This window comes from Eupeodes corollae, chromosome 2 (assembly GCF_945859685.1).
Source record: "Eupeodes corollae chromosome 2, idEupCoro1.1, whole genome shotgun sequence".
Lineage (NCBI taxonomy): Eukaryota > Metazoa > Arthropoda > Insecta > Diptera > Syrphidae > Eupeodes > Eupeodes corollae.
The window spans coordinates 38,950,410-38,971,615 of NC_079148.1; the positions used below are offsets into that span (position 1 = coordinate 38,950,410).

A 21,206-nucleotide genomic window follows, 5' to 3' on the forward strand; every position below is an offset into this window, starting at 1 on the left:
AGAATAAGACTATACACGATTAAATGGTCTTTTCTTTGTAATTTCTTGTTTTTTTCATGAACAACGACGAATTTTATCACACTACGTTTAGGTTTATTTCCAATCCGTCTTTTCCATCCAAAACCGCCAATCAATGAAAATCCAGGACAACAGCAAAATTGTACTTTAAACGCGTATATTTTACATTTCAATGGCATTTTTGATCAAAATATTTTAACTTCCATGCATTGTAGTACAAAATGTATCATTCTTCTGTTTCTAATAAAGAAATTGATGAACTTTTATTAACAAAAATCAGTCTTTAATTTTAATAAATTTGTTATCATAATTACTTCTTAATGTCAGCTATCAGTTGAAGTTTGTTATCTGTCAATTTTTATTGACAATTAAGAAACATTGCCCCCTCTTTAAAATACTTGATATAAATACGTATGTAGTACATGCATTATGTACGTAGGTACATATGTTAATTTTAATGTTTTTGTTTATTAGAAATGTCGTTTTTATTTTTATAAAAATAATTATAATTTTGTTCACATTGAATTTTGAATATCAAGGCCAATTCGTATAAATCTGTTCTAAGGTTCAATTCATTCAATAAAAAATAATTAAATGATAATAAAGTAATAAAAATTGTGGTATCAATGATGAGCAACTCAGCAGTGAATCATAATGTGAGACGTAGAATCTTGTGAATACACCGAATCCAATGCGTGTAAATAGTAAAAAAAAAAAAAAAAAGAGGCTGGTATTTTTGAGAGATCTTGTCAATTAATTGATGTCTCTGTTTCGTATGAAATTCATAGCACTCAAGAAGCCCTAAATAAATGTCTATTGATTAAATACGTAAGATGCTAATGTTGACTATTCACTTAAATCTGAACTTAAAACTGACATAATTTTATTTTTCAGAATTTAAATGACATTTTGATCACGAAAATCTCGGGAAAATATTTACAAAATATTTACATTACGGCAGATTTTGGAAAACCCCAGGAACTTCAAATCGATAGCCACCAACTCTTTATCAATTTTATAGCCGCGTATGACAGCATCTCTACAGAGCAATTCTTAGTTTTGACATCCCTTTCAAATTTATCCGTTTGTGCAGAATGATGATGTAGAATGAATCTATTAAGGTCGAAAAAGATTTCACCAATGCATTTGATGTCAGAAATTGTTCTTGACAAGGCGATGCACTGCCATGCAACTTCTTCAACATCGTTCTGGAAAGAATTGTGAAAAACCTCAACCGTCAACTCTAGAGGCACGATCTTCTAAAAGTCCATCAAATTACTTGGATACGCAAATGATATTGACATAATTATGGGTTTCGTGGTCAATCAGGGCAAGACCAAGTATATGCTGTCATCAAAAAAAGACATTGAACAACGATGTCTTGTACATTTTAACCTTGAGGTAGTTGAGGTCTACCTAGTCACAACTATAAGCTCAGACAATGACACCAGCTCTGAAGTCAAACGAAGAACAACTTTTGCGAATCTGATTCCTTGGACTTAAAGAGCAATTGAGTAGTAAAGTCCTCTCTCGAGCAACTAAAATCAACATCTATAAGACGCTCATTATCCGGTTCTTATTTATCGCGCTTAGACCTGGACTCTGTTAAAGAAAGATGAGAACGTCTTAGGATGCTTTGAGAGAAAAATTCTCCCAGTGATTTTTGGTTCCGTCATAGCATAGATGGAAAATGGAGAGATACAACGACGAACTGTACGGGCTCTACAGCGACACTGTACTAGTTAACAGAATTAAAGTCCAACGACTTAGATGGCTGGCTCATATAGAGCAAATGGACATTACGCTACCAGCCCGGGAGTTCCTCGAATCCAATCCAGCGAGACTACGCAGTAGAGGAAGACCGTGATACAGGTGAGGCACACAGGTAGTTGAAGACATCAACCAACTCGGCGCGAGAGAATGGGAGAATCGTTGAAAAAAAGAAACAATCAATAGGAAGCACATTGTTCAACATAAATGATGGTTTTTCACCTAGACCAGGACTGTCACATTCGTTAAGGTTAAAAATATTCTCTCACATATAGATAGGTGTAAGATGTATGTATTCTTCTGTAATAAGAAAAATAAGTGAAATGTTGCTTGTAAAAGAAAAATTTCCAAAGGCAGTTTTAAAATAATTTGCGAACATGTTCGAAATTGACTTTGGATAATGGCTTTCAGAATTTTGAAAGGTTATTCTTTCTGGATATCCGTCAAATTTGCGTTTTCTATTAATGCATCTCCGAAACATACTGGGTACATTTTTAAAATTCGGAAAGAATTTTAATAAGTCACAAAGTCGTATTGCACTTCTTGGTAAGTTCTAAGCGTCTCATCGCTCTCTCACATGCCAATCAGTCCATAGCGGGTAACTTTTTAAAGTTTTTAATGCGTGCAGTGGGATAGTATCTAAAACCAATGAGGGTGGGATGTACGAGCTTTGAATCACTTGGGATAGCAGCAGCATCAGTATTTAAGACATAGGAGAAGTAGACAAGATCGAATATTCTTCCACTCTCATCTTTGACACCATTCAGCTGTTTTAAACCAAAAGATGCCACCTATTTAACAGAACTTGTAACAATGTTTCCATCAGTTGGTTCAATTTGCTCAAATGTTGTTTCTATGAAATTGTTCAAATGTTCGTAAATTTTGGTAAAAGAATCAGGCAGAATATGGCATGGAACTACATAACCAAAACCAGAAGACGTTTTTATTTCTACGTCGAATAAATTTTAGAAATTCGTCAATCGTTAAGCGTTTTTTAAAAGGGCTTTAGTTGTTTTAAGCTCAATATAAAAAATCAAAAAGGCACTCTTGAATCTAGAGAAAAATAAGTTTAAACATATTTCATAATATACTTTAGCTCCTTTAAGTCAATTTATTTAAGGGTATAGATTTGTGTTCTTGATTCATCAAAGTTTTCCTCAATATTTTTTAATTGTTTCATTTTGTGCAGTTTAAAAGTTAAGAGGTTTGAATTTGATAAAAAACAGTAACAGCTTCCCAATTACCGGACTCTTTAAAATGAAATTTCTACTGTAAAACCCTGTGTAAATATATTAAATAACACTTTACACTAATCTTCTATGTAAGGCATAATTTAAAATCACAACTTTTTATAAACTTCTCATTTTCAAAAATAAAAAAACAAATCCTTACTTTACGCATAAGTCTTGATTTCATTTCACTCTTAAATTAAACAGAAACTAAACAAAACAATATCATTACGCATTCGTTTTGTGATTTGAAGGGAGGAAACACTATTATCAACATATGTACCACCATATTAAAGCTTCTTTGTCAATAAAATTTTGATAAGAGAAACTGGATCAGGCATTGCACATTGATCATGCAATAATATTTTAATTTCATTTTAATATGAAAATACTAATACAGAAACTACAACAAACTGATATTTCCCGGAATTAAAACAAAAGGTTATTTATAGAAAAGTAGTATGCACTTCTATAGAAAATATATGTAAAAAATATAATTAAAATTAAGATTAAAAGAATGCATGGCATTTGTAGGCTTTTGAAGGGAAAAGTATAAGGACAATAATTTGTATATTCTAAAACAGAATGAATCAGCGAAATTTACTATTAACAAATGAATAGAGAAGTTACTGAATATTTAAATCAGTAGATCAATTTGCAATTTGATAAAAAAATGTATTGATTCTGAATTCATCTTTTCTCAAATTATAGTTATAAGTAAGTTCAAGGTTAGATAAACAACTATTACACAAAAAAAAAAGATTGTATACAATATCACACCTATAAAAGAAAATCGTGAGTTTCTAAGGTCACTTAAAGTTGACAACTTTCGCGTATTTTTTTAGAAAAAGTAATTTTATTTACTTAATTTTAAAATTTGTATCTTTTTTTTACAATAAAATACAATAATTCGTCCAATTTAATATTGTTTTCAACATTTGGTAAATTTTTGAGAAAAATCGCATTGACTGTTTTCTAATGAAAAATAAAAACCTAACAAAAAAATTAAAAAAAATTGATAAAAATTGATTATCGACTCAAATATCTTGTCAAATGTTTAAGATATTGGCTTAAAACTAATTTTATTTTATAAAAATTATTATTTTCAACATTAAGTTATATTTTGAGAAAAATTAAATTGACAGTTTTTTTTTACAAAAAAATAAGAATCAAAAAAACAAACAATACTAGAACTTGGTAAAAATTTACTTTTGACTTAAATATCTTTGCAATATAAAAAATATTGGCTTGGTAAAAATTGGTGTTCGGTTTTTCGAAATCCCGTGAATAATAGAAGACATTGATTTTAAGTTAATTTAATTCATACAATTTGTATTAAATAAGAAATAAAAACTTTATGAAATAATACTAAAATCGGTAAAAATTAGTTTTCAACTGAAAATCTTAGAATCAAAAATAGATTTTTTAAGAATACACGAAATCGACAGACGGGATTTGAAGTTATCAGTTTCGTCACATCCCAGTCTATTTTTTAACTTGTTTTAAAAATATTATCAAAAAAGTTTCTGAGAGAAAACAAATTTTAATAAGAATAATCAAAAAATATACTTCATAACGTGTTTTTCTGTATAAAATAATACAGTAGTCCGAACCTATCGTTAAAATCGATACAAATGAACCCAAGAACATTTTCTTGGAAAATCTTTGAAAAATTACAGTCCGTTTTGGTTAAAAATTAATGTTTGATTGTCTTTATTCTAGGGTTTAGGTTTAACTTACGTTCGAAGGAATAAAATTTAATTTCTATGCTAAGAAGAAAGTACATGTCGTTTACAATGAATAATAGTTTTTGCTGACCAACGAAGAGGTACTTCGCGAAAATTTCACGACAAAGAAATTCTTCTAGCAAAACTGTGATTGTTCCGTTGCTTGAGTGGCAGGTAATGCCTATTCCAAAATCATAAATAATAAACGGGATCAGGTGGCGCGCACAAGTGGAACCTCACCCTACTTGGAGCGCGAAACTGGAGACATCTAGCTAGGGACCGAGCTAGATGGAGAAGTTTGTTGGTTAAGGCCTAGTTCACAGGATCGTAGCGCCACTTTAAGTTAGTAATTTTATAATAAAAAAGAGGCTGGGATGCGACCCACACTGATAACTTCCCATCCCGTCTGTCGATTTGTCTTGCTTAAAACACTTTTTATGAAAAGTGTGAATCCAACGGACTGTTGGATTTTTATATAAAAATTACGAAATATCGAAAATAATACTTCTTGCGAAATGAAATAAGTTAGAAGCCAATATTTTTAATTTTTGAAATGATATTTTGTGTACAAATACTGTCAATTCGATTTTTTCAAAATTTTACTGAATGTTGACAACAATATTTTTTGAAAGATAAAAGTAAATGATAAACAATATCTCAAAGTTTTGAAAAGATATTTGAGTCGAAAATCAATTTTTACCATCTTTTATTATTTTTTTAGGTTTTTATTTTTTGTAAAAAAAAACTGTTAATTCGATTTTTCTCAACATTTTTCAGAATGTTAAAAACAATATTTCTTATCAGATAAAATAAGTTTGAAGGCTAAATTTCAAGTTTTTGAAAAGATATTTGAATCGATTTTCAATTTTTACCAACTTTTTGTAAAGTTTTTTTTTTAGATTTATATTTTTTATAAAAAAAACTGTCAATTCGATTTTTCACAAAATTTTATCAGATGTCAAAAACATTATTCTTCGTTGCACAAAATTATTTTTTGAAATCATATTTTAGTCGTCAAATTTTGGAGGTGACAAATTTTTTTTTCAGTTTTTTTGATTTATAAAGAAACCCGTTAATCGGATTTTTTTCAAAAAATATATTTCTTTGATAATACGTTACAATTTATTATATTAAATTTAATTCAAGTCTCTAGCGTTTTTGGTTCGTACGATATTTAGGGTTAGCCAAAATGTTCACCTTTTTTTTAAATTGCTATGGTAAAAAAACTGGCCACGGAATTTTCTTGAGAGCCATTTCTGCCTTATTATCTGTATAACAACATTTATTTGAAATCGATATCTCTTCTCGTTCTTGTTTTTTCCAAATATTTCACTATTTTTTGGTGGATTCAAGCTGACACAAAATTGATTTACTTCCGAAGAAATTGCAGTAAATTTTTACAATTCCTATGCAATTTTCAAGTTTTAGTCATTTCTTAACTTTTACTTGTAAAATGTCAAAATATAACAGGTCAAGTCGTCCGAAGTACAACTCCAAATTTCTTGAATTTTTATTGTTGAAAATGTTATATTCTGTGAACAACAGTTAAATGTTCGTGTTTAAGATATGAAAAAATACTTTCTACAACCAACGCAACAGAATCAAAACCTTTGTAGCGTTGGGTTTCGGAAATGTTTCTTTTATTTTAAAATAAAAAGAACAGAAAGATCAAAAAATAAACTCAGAACTATTCTATTTTGTTGACTAATGTTATTAACATAACAAACTGGAAACTGATTGTAAGATATTTTGAATATTAATTAAGGTAACAGTACTGACTTTTATTAAATGAAATATTTACATTATACACATTTTATAAAAGTTTAAAAATATAATACTCAAGATACAAATTTATTTCAAGGTTTTAAAAAGATTTTATTTTGACATTTCTTCAAAATTTAATCACGATAAAGATTGCTTAGCAATTCTTTAAAAAAAAAGAAAATACTGCGGGGACACCTCAATCACGTAAAGCTAGAATGCCATAGAATTTAATAAGAAATCAAGATAAGATTAGATAAACATTTGAGAATAGTATAATATGTGTACTTAATCATTATGATTGACATTTAAGTATTGATTTAATCTTTTTGTGGCATAGTTTTAAAATATTTCAAATTTTGTATGATATCTCAAGTGATATTTCCCAAAGCACATGTTTCTTTTTGTTTTTATATAAAACAAATGTTAGGTAGAAAATATGATCGATTGTTGTAGGTTGATTGGTTTTTAACTAATACTGGCAAATTTTGCAATTGTAGTAAAAAATCTCAAACTGCAGTGGATGAACTTTTAAAGAATCACATTTTTACATCCGGTTTATAGATTTCATGTGATATTTTTATAGACATATAGATGTCCTCTTGTACTTTGTACAATTGTGCAACTCTCAAAAATTCTATTGTTTGTGAATGAAAAGCAGACACTTATGTTTTCATTCGAAAAACTAATATAAGTAATTTCATTTTATTTCAAGTGTTTTTGTGAAGTGCACTTAAACTAATTTGAAAATAAAAAAAAAACATAAGCATGAGAAGCTTCTGAAAAATATTCTCACGAGTATGAATTTGAAGATGGTACAAGGTACATGTGCACATAGAAATTGTGTATGAGTAGTCCAACATCGTGACATTGACTTTGAAGTTATCTAAAATCTTTCTTAAATCTGTAAAACTCTAATTAAATTAAACGTCAGTCAAGTTAGCAATAATATTAACAATGTACATTTTTACACTCTTCAACTTCATAATAACTAGCCCTAAGTATCAGCAGGTATCAGAATTAATTACCAATTCAAGATGTAATTCAAAATTAATAAAATGTCAATCAAACTTTGAAGACCAGTGTATTTTTATTAATTTATTATGTTTATACCTTAACTTGTTTTAATTGCAACGCGTCATAACAAAATAAAAAACTAATTTAATTCAATAAAAGTTATCGGGTAAAAACCTACAACTTGGTTTAGAGACACACATACATACATGTGTATATATTAATTGAGGAGTGGTGATCACTTGAAAAATAAGGTAAATGAAATGAAACTTCCATTGTATAGGTACAGTACAGGTATTATAAACACGTGCAGTATCTATTCTTCCACGTGGAGACCGATGACAACTATTTATGAACCTTAAAGATGAGATAAGGGCTTTTTATTGTTTCGACAGTTTGATTTCCAGAATTTTGTGATTTAAGAAGGTTTAGATGAGGTTATTATAATTATGTTTAAATCACACTCCATCACGCTATCTCCTTATGATATACTGAGGCGTATACGCTTTTTTTTTGAAAATTAGTATCGTATAATTTTGTTGCTTCATTTGGTTATGGTCTTATATAAGCTCAAATATTTTAATAAATATGTAGGTACATGTTTTTTTTAAATATAAACAAAATAATTAAACGTTTCATAAAAACGTAAAATCATTTTTTTTAAATTTTGGTTAGAAGTAATTTGTTTAGCGTAAATCCTAAAATGTCATTAAGTCCAAAATTAATCACAAAGCTAAAAAAGTTAAAAAATTTCAAAACCCAAAGTAAATTGTTAGTTGTCATTTTGTCGAAAGGAATTTTAAGCTCTGAATTTGGATTTTATGACAACTCTGAAAACGTCACAAAGCCAAAATAAAATTTCATTATCTCCATAAAAATTTATTAGTCAAAAATGATAACTCGAAATTTCTCAAAAACCAACCGATTGATTTTTATTAAATTTTAATATTTTGTTGGTTTTTAATTTGGTTTCTTTCAATACAAAAAATATTTTTGTACTGCTCTAGAAGGGTACTCCCGTAAAACTTTTATTTTGTTTTAAAGTTTTCTCAAGAATTAATGAACAGATTTCCATATTTTTTCCCTGCACAAGTTATACTTATATTTTCTTAATAATATTTGATGATTTCTTTTTTATATGGATTAAAAAAAAAATTACATTAATTTTTCAAAATTAGATATCTCGAAAATGTTTTATTATATTTTTACGAAAATTAAATATTAAACGATTATTAATAAGCTAAAAAACAACTGCATACTAAAAATACTGTAAAAGTGAAACTACAAAAAGTCTAAATTAATAAATTAAATCAAAGTTTTTTTTTAAATGTTAAAATATGCTTATGTACGTATAATATGCTCGTATAATAAACTGCAACAAATGGGCGCATGACTCTAGCAGCTTATACAATTTTCTCTTAGAATTCGAAAAAGAAGACCTAATGATCATTGGCGATTTTAACGGGAGAGTTGGAAATTCACAAATATTGAATGAAGAGCCGGAATTTTTGACTGATTCAATAAAAAATGTAAGAAGTGCAACAGATGAAGTCTTGTATGGCAATAGAAAGAAACTAGTTGAAATATGTGAATCCATCGGCTTAACGTTACTAAATGGAAGAACAAATGGCGATACAAATGGTAATTTCACATTTATCAGGGGTACTGCTTGCTCAACGATAGATTATTGTCTTGCAAAGGGAATATGGCTAAAATATATTGCTGACTTCATAGTGAATGAGCTTTCCTACTCAGACCATTTACCCATATCTGTTCAAGTTGATATTAAGCTTCTGCAGGATTCTCAGCCTAAACAGCAGTATTTATTACCTAAACTACGGTGGTATGAAAGAGATTTACAGAAGTATACAGCGAATCTAAACTTCAATGTTAGCCTTATAAACGAAACTGACCTTCAGTCTATATGGGGCTCAGATATTCTTACTTCGTGTATTATGGAATCAGCGAAGCCTTTGCAGAAAAGAACAGTTAAAATAGGCAAGCAACCATGGTATGATTGGGAATGCGAATCTGCAAAGAAAAAATCATTTGCCTTTCTCCTCCTGTTAAGAAGATGTAATTCCAATTACGCTAAAATCATGTATCACGAGACTAACAAAAACTACAAAATTTTATGCGCTTAAAAACAAAAGCGTTATTCACAAAGTTTATCTTCAGCCCTGGTTAACATCAAAGACAGTCGTTCCTTCTGGAAAACTGCCAAAGTGCTAAATGGAGCCCTGTTCTCGCAAAATATCAAAGTGGAAGCTGGAGAGTTAGCTACACATTTCAAAAAACTCCTAAATCCGCCACCAAATCCAAACCTCATGGAATAATGCACTCCCATATCAACAGGACATTTTCTTAGACCGATCTATACTGCTCGAAGATGTTACAAGTGTCATACACCGATGTGGATTGAACAAAGCCCTGGTGAAGATCGCATATCGTATGAGTTCTTCAAGAACGCTTCAACAGATTTTTTAGTAAAACTAACATCGACATTCAATTTTATTTGGTCCACGGGAGAAGTCCCTGACAGTTTTAAGAAAAGTGTAATACCACCGATTTTAAAAAAAAGGAGATCCAAAAAATCCCAGTAATCGTTGTAAACACTGTCATAAAAATCTTCACAGGCATCTTACTTCAACGTTTAACAGACTGGATAAACGAAAATGACCTGTTAAGCGAATTTCAAGCCGGCTTCCGCAAGGGGTACTCAACAGTAGATAATATCTTCTCTCTAATAAGTATTGCTCGTATGTATGTGGAAAAAGGAAAACAAAAAATGTATGCGTTCATCGTAGACTTCAGAAGATCTCTATTTCTCAAACAAAGCAACCTTGGAGTTTCAACAAAAATGGTAAGAATCTTTCAAAAGCTCTACGAAGAAAATAAGTTGGCTGTTTGGGATGGAAATATTCTTTCAAATTGGTTCGAACCAACAACTGGTGTAAAGCAGGGATGTCTCTTGAGTCCACTCTTCTTCTCAATTTATTTAGACGATCTAGTTACGGTTCTTCCGGGAGGAGTTATTTTTGATGGAATGTCCTTAAAAATATTGCTCTACGCTGATGACATTGTAGTTCCCTCTGAATCTCCCAACATGCTCCAGATCATGATAAATAAACTTTATTGTTACTGCAATCTGTGGAACCTAAAAATAAATACAGCTAAATCAAAAGTAATGGTGTTTCGAAACGGGGCGGGCAAGAAATGAAAGTTGGACTTGGAGAAATGAAAAATTGGAAATTGTTAAGGAATATAAATACCCCGTGTTTGGATTACTCAAACGCTATCATTCAAAAAGCATTTACAAGAAAAACTTAAAGAATCCAAACGCGCGATAAACTGTAATTGGAAAACAGTATTCTGCAATCGAAATATATAGCTTCAAGTGCAAAATACAGAATTTTTGAGGCAGTAGTCAGATCAATTAAGTGTTATGTGGCACAAGTTTGGGGTATTCTCGAGTTTGAAGAAGTAGAAAAACTCTTACGTTTTTTCTTAAAAAGAATATTCAGACTTCCAGAAAATTCACTAACGTACATGTTGCACCTCGAAACTGGTCTACCTCCACTGTATTTGTACACTCTTGATTTACACTTTTCATATATAATAAAGACCTTGAAACACCCTTATCATCGCCTCACAAATAAAATCGCTTTGCATCTCAAAAAACAGAAATGAACAATTTTTTTCGGAATGGTGAAGACTGAGCCTAGAGCATAATGTTCCACTCCAACTAGAAAATGAAGATTATTTAAGAATACACCTGCAAACCCTTTTAAGTAAAATTGAAGACTCAGCTAGAAATGCTTTCATCGAACATTGTCAACAAAGTCAAACAAGAAGCTTTTAAACCCTTTCGTGGGAGAAAATAATTACTTTAATAAACAGAATAGTCTAGATGTTATCAGTACTATCTTTAAAGCGAGAGGCGAACTCCTCAGACTTAATTACGTACGCTACATAAGCGAGCAAAATACGGAATGCACCTTGTGCAATATGAGAACTAGAGAAGACATCTGTCATTTCATTGGCATATGTCCTATTTTAAACTCTATCAGAAGATCAATCTGGAGGAAAAATACTCTTTATGAAGATTCAGGGTATTCTTAATGGCGAAAATTGGACACTTCTTTACTGCTACGTCAAAACTGCCTATAAATATCGAAATCAAATCATAAACGAATCTTTTTGATTCTGCCTTTAATTTTATAATCAAAAAATTCATTTTTATATTTATTGTATTAGTTTATCTATTTGTTATTAATGTAAACTTTGCTTTAAATTAACTCATACTTTGAATTAAGAAGACGATATATCAGAAGTTTTTTTCTAAATAAGGAACTTTTTGTATCTTATATTCCTTGACTAAAAGACAGTGCTCGGATTTTTTTCTTTTGTATTAAAAGACATCCATACATTCAATTAAAGATATGTAAGTATATTTCAAATAGCCACCGTTAACCTTTATCTCAAGTAACCGTTACCTTCACCTATACAATCAGAATAGAGAAGTTTTTGTGAAAAAAATTTTTAATATAAAATCGTTGCATTTTAAAAGAAACATCTAACTTCAATTTATTCCTTTAAAAAAAAAACATTAATAACATTGTTGTGAATTGTAAATGTAAACCTCAAGGTCGTGTAAAGAGAAAAGTCTTACAAGCGTAATGAAGAGATTGATTGGTAATACCTCCAAACAATGACCCAAATCACAAAATTTCTACTTAGATCCACACCAACAAAATGGATACAATGTGACCATTCAAAATTAAATTCGGTCAATTTCATTTTTATATTTTCCGTACACAAAATCATCACCACTCAGCGTGAACACATTAAATTTGTTTTAATTTATGTCCTGTGCATGGACTTGATATAGACCAACAAATAAATAAATATTTTTTGAAAAAAAACTAAAAACAAACATTAAACATTATTTTCAAACTATTTTCAAAATTGTATCAAAAATACAAAAACAATCCTCTTAAAACCCATTCAAATATTAAACACGCGAATTTGAATCTGTATCTTTAAGATACAAAACGAAAAAATCCTCAAATAAAATGTGTGTGCGGCAAGGTAGACAGAACTATTTCGAAAAATGTAAAAATAGACTTTGTGTTCCAATTTTGAGTTTCCCTCAAAATAGTTTAATTCTTTTTATCCAAAGGGATGAATGAAAATAAACCAGAAATAAATAATTCAAAATATAGAAAGTTGAGGTTTTTGTTTATATTATGTTTGTTTTTATTTTTTAATACAAACCTTCAACGCAGAAAGTGCGTAGGATACCAATGCAACGAATAAAAGCGCCAACAACTTAAAAATACACTTTGCATTCAACTTGAGTCAAAGGAATTTTTACTTTTTGTTCACTTTCAAGAGAAGTTTTCAAAAAATCGAAACAAAAAATTACAGAATTTTATTTTTAGACAGAATAAAATCGAAAAGAAAAATAATGTAAATTACTTTTGCGCGTCACTTTGTTTACACTCTCAACAACAATTGTCACACGTTTTACCGCCGACCGTTTAAAATCAAATCACTTACAATTAATAAAGTATTTCTTTTAATTGAATACATATGTTAAAGCTTTTAATAAGTGCTTTCCTTATTAACTTAAAAGATCAACAGCAACAACTCTTAACTAAATACAAAATGTCATCAGTTTTAATATATGTACAATTATTTGTTGTAATAGGAAACGTTTTCCAAATCATATGGCTTTTTAAACTTAACGAATGTTTCGAATAACACAGCAACAATAACAACAAAACAAAGAACCAAATATTGTTGCGAGAGAACGTCTGCGAAGATCGCTTGCAAGAAAGGAACTGAACTGACAACAAAATTTTAATCCAATGAATATCAAAACTTTTGTTGGCAAAAATAAAACAACACATAAAATTTAATTCAAAATCAACAAATCATAAGATTGAAGTTCATCTAGTATATTTGAGTTCGACGAAATTATCTGACACTTGTCAGCGCGGGTATTGGTATTTAATATGACGGCAGGCGTTAATCTAGTGCATTGAGAGATAAGCCTTGAGAATAAACTTTTGAGTGAGAAAATGCTTATCACTGAAATCCACTTGTCAGTTTTTGTGTTATCTTTCTCTCTTTTCGATGCAATGTATCTGGGAATTTGTTGAATTTACAATTGGGGGAATAGATACTTTTGGTTGATAAATCAGTGCTGTCGGCGGGGTATGAACAGATGGATAAAGTACGAAGTTTATTAGTTAAGATCTAACTTTATATTTAAAGTAGCTATTTTAACGTGATTGAAGCTACCTACCAATAAAGTTAATGTAAGATGTCTTACATATTATAAAGTATTAGGTAATTTAATGGATTCAAGGCCACCAAATCCAGATTAATAATGCACGTTTTGAATTTGACCTTCGTAAAATATTGGTGATCACTTTTCGAGATATCGAATTTTGAATAAAAAATTATATTTTGTTTTAACAATGACATTTTTGTTCAACAAATATTAATAAGACATCTTAAGAAAACTTAAACACAAGAATAACTGTAATATGGGGAATATATTTTTCAAGAGCTAGATACATAATTTTCCTTTTATTGAAAGAACCAAAGTTAAGAAAAAAGAAATGTTGAGAAAAACTAATAAAAATCTATTAGTTGGTTTTTTGACTTCGCTGCCATCGTAATGTCATGTTTGATTTAAATCTTGAGTTAGAAATATTTTACGAATGCAATACATAACGAATGCTATAAATGTCCTTTGATGTAGTTTCTATATGGCACAAGTAAAAAAAAAAGATTTGCTAGACCTTAAATATCTCGGGAGCCAATGATGCTATCCACGTTTCGTCATTAGCACTTACTTACTTACTTACGGTGGCGCTACAGTCCGACATGGAATTTGGCCTAAACCAACATTCGTCTCCAGCCAGCTCCGTCCCTAGCTAGCTGTCTCCAGTTTTGCACTCCAAGTTGGTTGAGGTCCTCTCTCACCTGTGTGCGCCACCTAAGACGCGGTCTTCCTCTGCTGCGCCGTCCCTCAGGATTGGATTCGAAGACCTTCCGGACTGGAGCGTTGATGTCCATCCGCTCCACATGACCTAGCCATCTAAGCCGTTGGACTTTAATTCTGCTAACTAGGTCAGTGTCGCTGTATAGGCCGTTCGTCGTTATATCTTCTCCTCCAATCTCCATCTATGCATACGGGACCAAAAAGAACCCGAAGAATTTTTCTCTCGAAGCATTCTAAGACTCTCTCATCTTTCTTTGACAGGGTCCAGGCCTCAGCGCCATAAATAAGAACCGGGTGATGGTGATTTTACATGCTCGAGAGAGAACTTTACTTCTCAATTGCCTTTTAAGTCCAAATATGCAGCGATTTGCAAGAGTTATTCTTTGTTTGATTTCAGCGCTGGTGTCGTTGTCTGTATTATGCAATAGCGGTGCCTAGGTAGACAAAGTTCTTAACTACCTCAAAGTTATAGCTGTCCATGGTGACGTTTTGTCCAAGACGTCGTTGTTCAGTGTCCCTTTTTTTAGATATCGACAGCATATACTTGGTCTTGCCCTCATTGACCACTAGACCCATCTTCTTCGCTTGCGTCACAATGCTCAAAAACGCTCCACTGACTTAACGCTCTGCCGTAGTGTGAATCATGTTGTTGACGAATGGCTTCAGACGTTCACATAATACGGCAGAGATGATCTTATACGCAATGTTAAGGAGACTGATGCCTCTATAGTTGGCGCAGTTTAGAGGGTCTCCTTTCTTATGTATCGTCATTAGCAGTTGGTACGAATTCAACCTAATTCAAGTCAAAAGTGCAATGTATGCCAATTTTAATGTCTAAAAAAACAAAAAAAAGATATTACATCCAAATTAATGTGTTACTACCAAGATTGAAATTTGTGTCAATTGGACCTTGTTTTACCAAACACTTTTCAATTTTACTTTGAAAATTTCGTTTTACAAAATTTGCTTTGTTAAAATTATAAAAATGAAAAGTTTTAAACTTTGAAAAATCCGTTTTACGACACTGAAGTTTTTAAAGTGCAAAGTATTTTTGAAAAGTGAAAAATTTTGTTAGTTTGAAAAGTATTTGCTGTCTCTGTTTCGCCAAGCGATAAACTTTGCAAATTAGATTTCGAATTTTAAAAAACCTTTCTAGTAATATGCAAAGGAAAAGTTTGTTTTGAAAAGTTGTGGAATTTTTTTTTTTGACAGGAGGAAATCTTCAAAAGACACTTGGCAGTATTCGACAACAAGTAGTGTGGGACTCTTAACCACTAAAACCACCTCTTCATCAGGACCAATCTTAAGGGATCGACTTCCGATTTTTCTTAATTTTGTACAATCACTTTGGAGGAAGTTTAAACTTTTAATACTTTCCCATGTTTTTGTAGACCATAAGCTCATGAGGCTTGGTTCTTCTTAATCTCCGAACATGGTTTCTTATATTCAAGACGGAATCCATTTCAGAATTAGTATGACTTTGCAGTCTCTGGTTGTGCGATACAGCGTATTTTTTAACAACTTCTGTAACCATTTCTATTTGTAAGTCACGACGTAGATCGGTATTTCTTATGTACCAAGGTGCATTAACTATTCCACGAAGGATTTTGTTTTGGAATTTTTGGATGATTTCGGTATTTGTTTTCTTTGTACAGCCCCATAATTGGATTCCATAGGCCCAAACAGGCTTTAGTACTTGATTATACAGCATTATTTTGTTTTGGATTGATAAATCAGAGTTGTTACCAAGTAACCAGTACATTTTTCTATATTTCAAGTTTAGTTCTTCTATTTTCTTTTTGATGTGCTCTTTCCACTTAAGCTTTGCATCCAAAGTCATTCGAAGGTATTTGGCCGTATTGGCGTAAGATACAGCTTCATTATTAATGATTTTCGGAATATTGTTTATCTTTTTATTTGTAAAGTTTATATGTGAAGATTTTGTTTCATTGAGTTTGATACGCCATTTTTCGGTCCAAGCTCTCACTGTGTCGACGGCATTTTGTAGTTTTACTGCTGCCTTAGAGACACATTTTTCGGGTACCAAAATTGCGGTATCATCTGCAAAAGTAGCCATTATGGTGTGATTACCAACTGGAATATCCCTTGTGTATAGTAAATACAGGGTAGGACCTAGGACACTTCCTTGTGGTACACCGGCTTCTATTTTCTTTTATTCCGAGTTTTCTTGATCGTACCTTACTCTAAACAATCGGTCTGAGATGTACGTTTTTAATATTTCAAAGTACTACCTGGGAAGATCCCTTTGCAGTTTGTACTCAAGTCCCTCATGCCAAACCTTGTCAAAAGCTTGAGCAACATCTAAGAAAATAGCTGAACATACTTGTTTTTCTTCTTATGCTTTTTCTATTACATCCGATATTCAATGAACTTGGTCTATCGGGAATGTTTATTTCTAAAGCCTAACTGATGGTTTGGGATTAATCTTCTTTCTTCTATAATTTTGCTAAGTCTCTTCAGAAGCAGTTTTTCAAAAACCTTTGAAATATAATTATTATAAGCGATATTGGTGTGTAAGCCGTCACTTCTGTAGGTGGTTTACCTTTCTTTGGTATGACAATTACTTTAGCAATTTTCCAATGGTGCGGGACATACCGTTGCTTAAGGCATGCATTTATTATATATTGGAGTTTTATGAATTTTTTCAATGGCATTTTTTTCATAATCTGAGCAGTAATTAGATCGTAACCTGGTGATTTTTTATTTGGTAGTTGATGTAAACACATACTTTTTATTTCTTTAAGTCTTAAAATTGGTATTTCACTTATATGTATCTTATCAACCAACTGTAAGTTATTTTCAGACGCGTTTGATGAGTATGGCTTAAAAACATTCGCAAGATGTTCAGCGAAAAGATTAGCTTTTTCTTTCGGGTTACCGATCCATTTCCCATCTTGAGATTACAAGGGCGAGTTTTGTAACTGATGCGGTATTTTCAGTCGCTTGACTGCTTTTCATAGCAAAAAATCGGTTGAAGCATCAGTCGTTAAATTAATTAGGAATGTACTGAGGGAATCATTTTTGAATTTGTAAATTTGGTTTTTAAGATTGTTGCTTATACCCTTAAACGTTGTTTTATCATCTGGAAATCTTTTTTTCTTCGAGCTCTTCTTTTCTCTATTATCAACTCTCTTATCTCTAAAGGATATTTTATTTCATTTTGTCCTCTATTAAAAAATGTTGGAGTACTTTCTGTCGAAAACTGAAAATGAAGAAATAAATCAAAAATAACAAGACAATTTACACAGGATGTATTTTATTTTATATTGACGAATTCACAAAAAAACATGAATTTTGAAATTAAGGGTTAACGCGTTGATTCACCTCAATTTTGAAAATGTCTGATTTTGTAGTGAATTCTTAATCCATTGAAATCGTTATCATCCTTTAATGGAATTTGAAAGTTTATAGCAAAAAAAAAACGTTTCTTTCGAAAAGCTGTTCAAAATAAAACGAAGAAGTTAAAAACATTGGTCAAAGAGTAGTGAAATTCAGAATTATCATCGATATCAGAAATTATTTTTTGATAAAAGAGAGTTTTTACTTTTCAATTAAAGAAAATTACCAACAAATTTGTGTTGTCTTTTAAATTATTAATAAACTACTTCCTGCAAAAGGAAGACATGTTTAAATCTATAACAACAACTTTTTTGTACACTAAATTGGGCTGGGAACGGAGCTCAATATCACGGTTTTGCATCTGTGCACGAAATAAGCAAAGAAACCGTCTGTAGAGGAGTTGGTCCAGTGTCGAACATTATCATTAATTCATTTTTCTCTAATACAATTTGCCGGGCATTGTTCAATCATAGCTTAGCAATTCTTTTCTCAATGAGAACTTTCTTATGCAGCTGGATGTGTTGACGGTACCGTGATATATATTTATTCGCCAGTTAATTTCATTGCATACTTAATTTGCAACTTTTCAAAATACGAATTAATTGGAAAGTTGTAATTTAAATTAGTGAAACACCAACTTAAAATACAAGTGAAAAGTCTTTTCACTTTTCAAATTTTGTGAAATAATTTGCACTTTACTTTGCAGGATATTATTGTTTTTTTTTTTTTTTTTTTGCAAAGTGAAAAGTGTTTGGTGGTGGACCTTGGTTATTTTTTTAAAATCCAGTTGGCAGTTTTCTATATTTTTTTTTACTTATTGGAAAAAAGGTGTGAAGTTAAAACAACCTTTTCGCTTTAGGGAATATAAATTATCTTTAAGTGAACATGCATTTTACCAATACCAATAATATTTTTTTTTATTTATAAAGGTCATAAATATTAAGATATACACATGCTGTTTAAAAACTAATTATTATTATTATAAAATTTGATATATGTGCTTTGCAATGACTTAAAAATATTGCAAACTCTGTAACATTCTCTTTTCCAATAAAATAAAATGTCTATTTTACTTAAAGGTGTTTTAAGAAGTGTGATTTTCAAGAAGAAATCAAACGCATTAAGTTTATTGTTATAGCTTGGAATTTGGTTTGATTATAATGATAAGGATTTGTCATTACATTTTATAAGTGATTTCGGCAAGTGTATGATGTGGCTGGTTTGAATAATAAAAAATATCTAGGAAGAAAACTTTTAAACAACTTTTTGAAGCGATTTCAGCATAATAACGCGCCAAATTTCTTTAGATGACTCAAAAAAAAAAAAGTCCAGCGGTGAAAAATCCCGCCATCTTGGAGGCCATGCCATTTTCACATGTTCACTGAACTGAACCAATATTTTGGTAATACATTTGCACGATTTTAACAAAAATACAAAGTCCCAAAAAAAGTATTAAGTATTCTCTCTGAGTTAGTACTATATGTACCCATCCCACAGCTCTGTTGATAACACCCCGTCATATGTTTATTCATAATATCAAAATATTGTTTATGATGCAAAAACTTTTATTTATATTCAAACATCGTCACTAGACTAGGCTGAATGTATATAAACATGTGCATAAGCTACGAGTATGTCTCTACATAATGTTGCAGTACATTTTGCAGTAATGCATTGAGTGATCTTTAGCCGGCTTTTATTAAACATACACAAACAATTTGTACTCAATCTTCTGATGAATTATTTGAGTTAAATATTTATTGTATTAAGTCGGTACATTGTAAAAATGTGTGTTTTGTTGTTGTTTGTTCTTCATAAATGAACATCATGAACAACAAGATAAAATTGATAAGAAATCAAATGAATTTATATTTGAATTGGGTTTTGTTTACTTTGAATTTTGTTTTTGTTTTCGTTTTCGTTTAATCGTCAGAATTATTGTTATGGTTTTATTTTTGTGAACATCATTATGTATTTAGTTAATGTGAATAAATATTGATTTATATTTATTATTGTCAATTTTATTCTATTTATAGAAGTAAATAAAACCACCTATTAAATTGTATCTTTTATGTTTTCTTTGTACACTATTGTTTGTGTTTTCTATAGATTATGATTTTGAATTTTTTTGTTTGATTAAAGTAATTTTCAAAAACTCGTAGTTCTGCAAACGAAATTGTAGATATGATTTGTATCGAAATTATAAATATTACAAAAAAAATGGGATCTTTTCTCAAGATTGTCTTGAGAATAAGCAAGACAAATTTTTGCTTAAAGTTTCTATGTATTTTAACGACAGATAATGCCATAAGAATACGTTTTTTTAACCTTCACGATTTATTGTAATCGGTCTTATTTGTCGAATTAAAAATTTTGACATTTCTCGACGTTTCAATATCCTTAGAGGCTTAGTAAAAGAATTGTAGAGAAATATCTGTGCGTCCGTGTGTACGTATGTTCGGGAAGCTTCTTTCGTAGTCCATTTTTCAAGAAACAGTGGAGAAATCGATTGCAAATAATTATTTTATGCTGATATAAAATCCATAAATGATTGCCTTAATGTCCAAAGCGATCTAAATAAAATAGCTGATTGGTCCAAACAAAATTTTCTTGTGCTTAATAATAAAAAATTTACTTTTTTTTTTATTATCTAGGTCAAGAACCTCTATTTTATATGACTATGATATTTCAAACACTGCATTGGAAAGACGATCTGAAGTAAAAGATCTTGGTGTTGTTTTTGATGAAAAGCTACATTTTTGCCTTCATGTAGATTTTATTGTGGCAAAGGCAAACTTAATGCTAGGTTGGCTAAAAGGAAATTGCTTAGAGTTTTCTCATCCCTACGAAATTAAAGCAGTTTATACTTCTCTTGTCCGCCCACATTTGGAATACGCTTCAGTAGTATGGAATCCTCTTTACACAGTTTCAAAAGATCAAATTGAAAAAGTTCAAAAATCTTTCACTAGATTTATGGTTCGACAATTAAAACCAATTTTAAAAAATGTAAATTTTGGACAACCCAAAATATCCCACAAATCAGTAACGCTACCGACTTGAATTAAATTTTATTAACTTCCCATAGGAAGTTATTGTAATGGGTCCGATTTGTCAAATTGAAAATTTTGAAATTTCTCGACGTTTCAAGGTATTTAGACGACGTTTTTCGTCGTCCATATCTCAAGAACCAGAAGAGATATCGATTTCAAATAAATTTTGATATACAGATAATAAGGCAAAAAGATGCTGAATGGGCTCTCAAGAAAATTGCGTGGGTGGTTTTTTTAAAATAGCAGTTTGAAAAAAACT

The 21,206-nt window shown here is 30.6% G+C and overlaps 1 protein-coding gene across 1 annotated transcript in view; it reads right to left on the bottom strand.

The window, feature by feature from the left end:
- LOC129944624 (monocarboxylate transporter 12) overlaps nucleotides 1-13,479 on the bottom strand; it is a 48,205-nt gene extending 34,726 nt beyond the window's left edge. The window contains exon 1 of the mRNA XM_056054188.1: nucleotides 12,797-13,479. The gene's annotated coding sequence lies outside the window, so the exon portion shown is untranslated. The remainder of the gene's footprint in view (nucleotides 1-12,796) is intronic.
- Nucleotides 13,480-21,206: the final 7,727 nt, after the last annotated feature.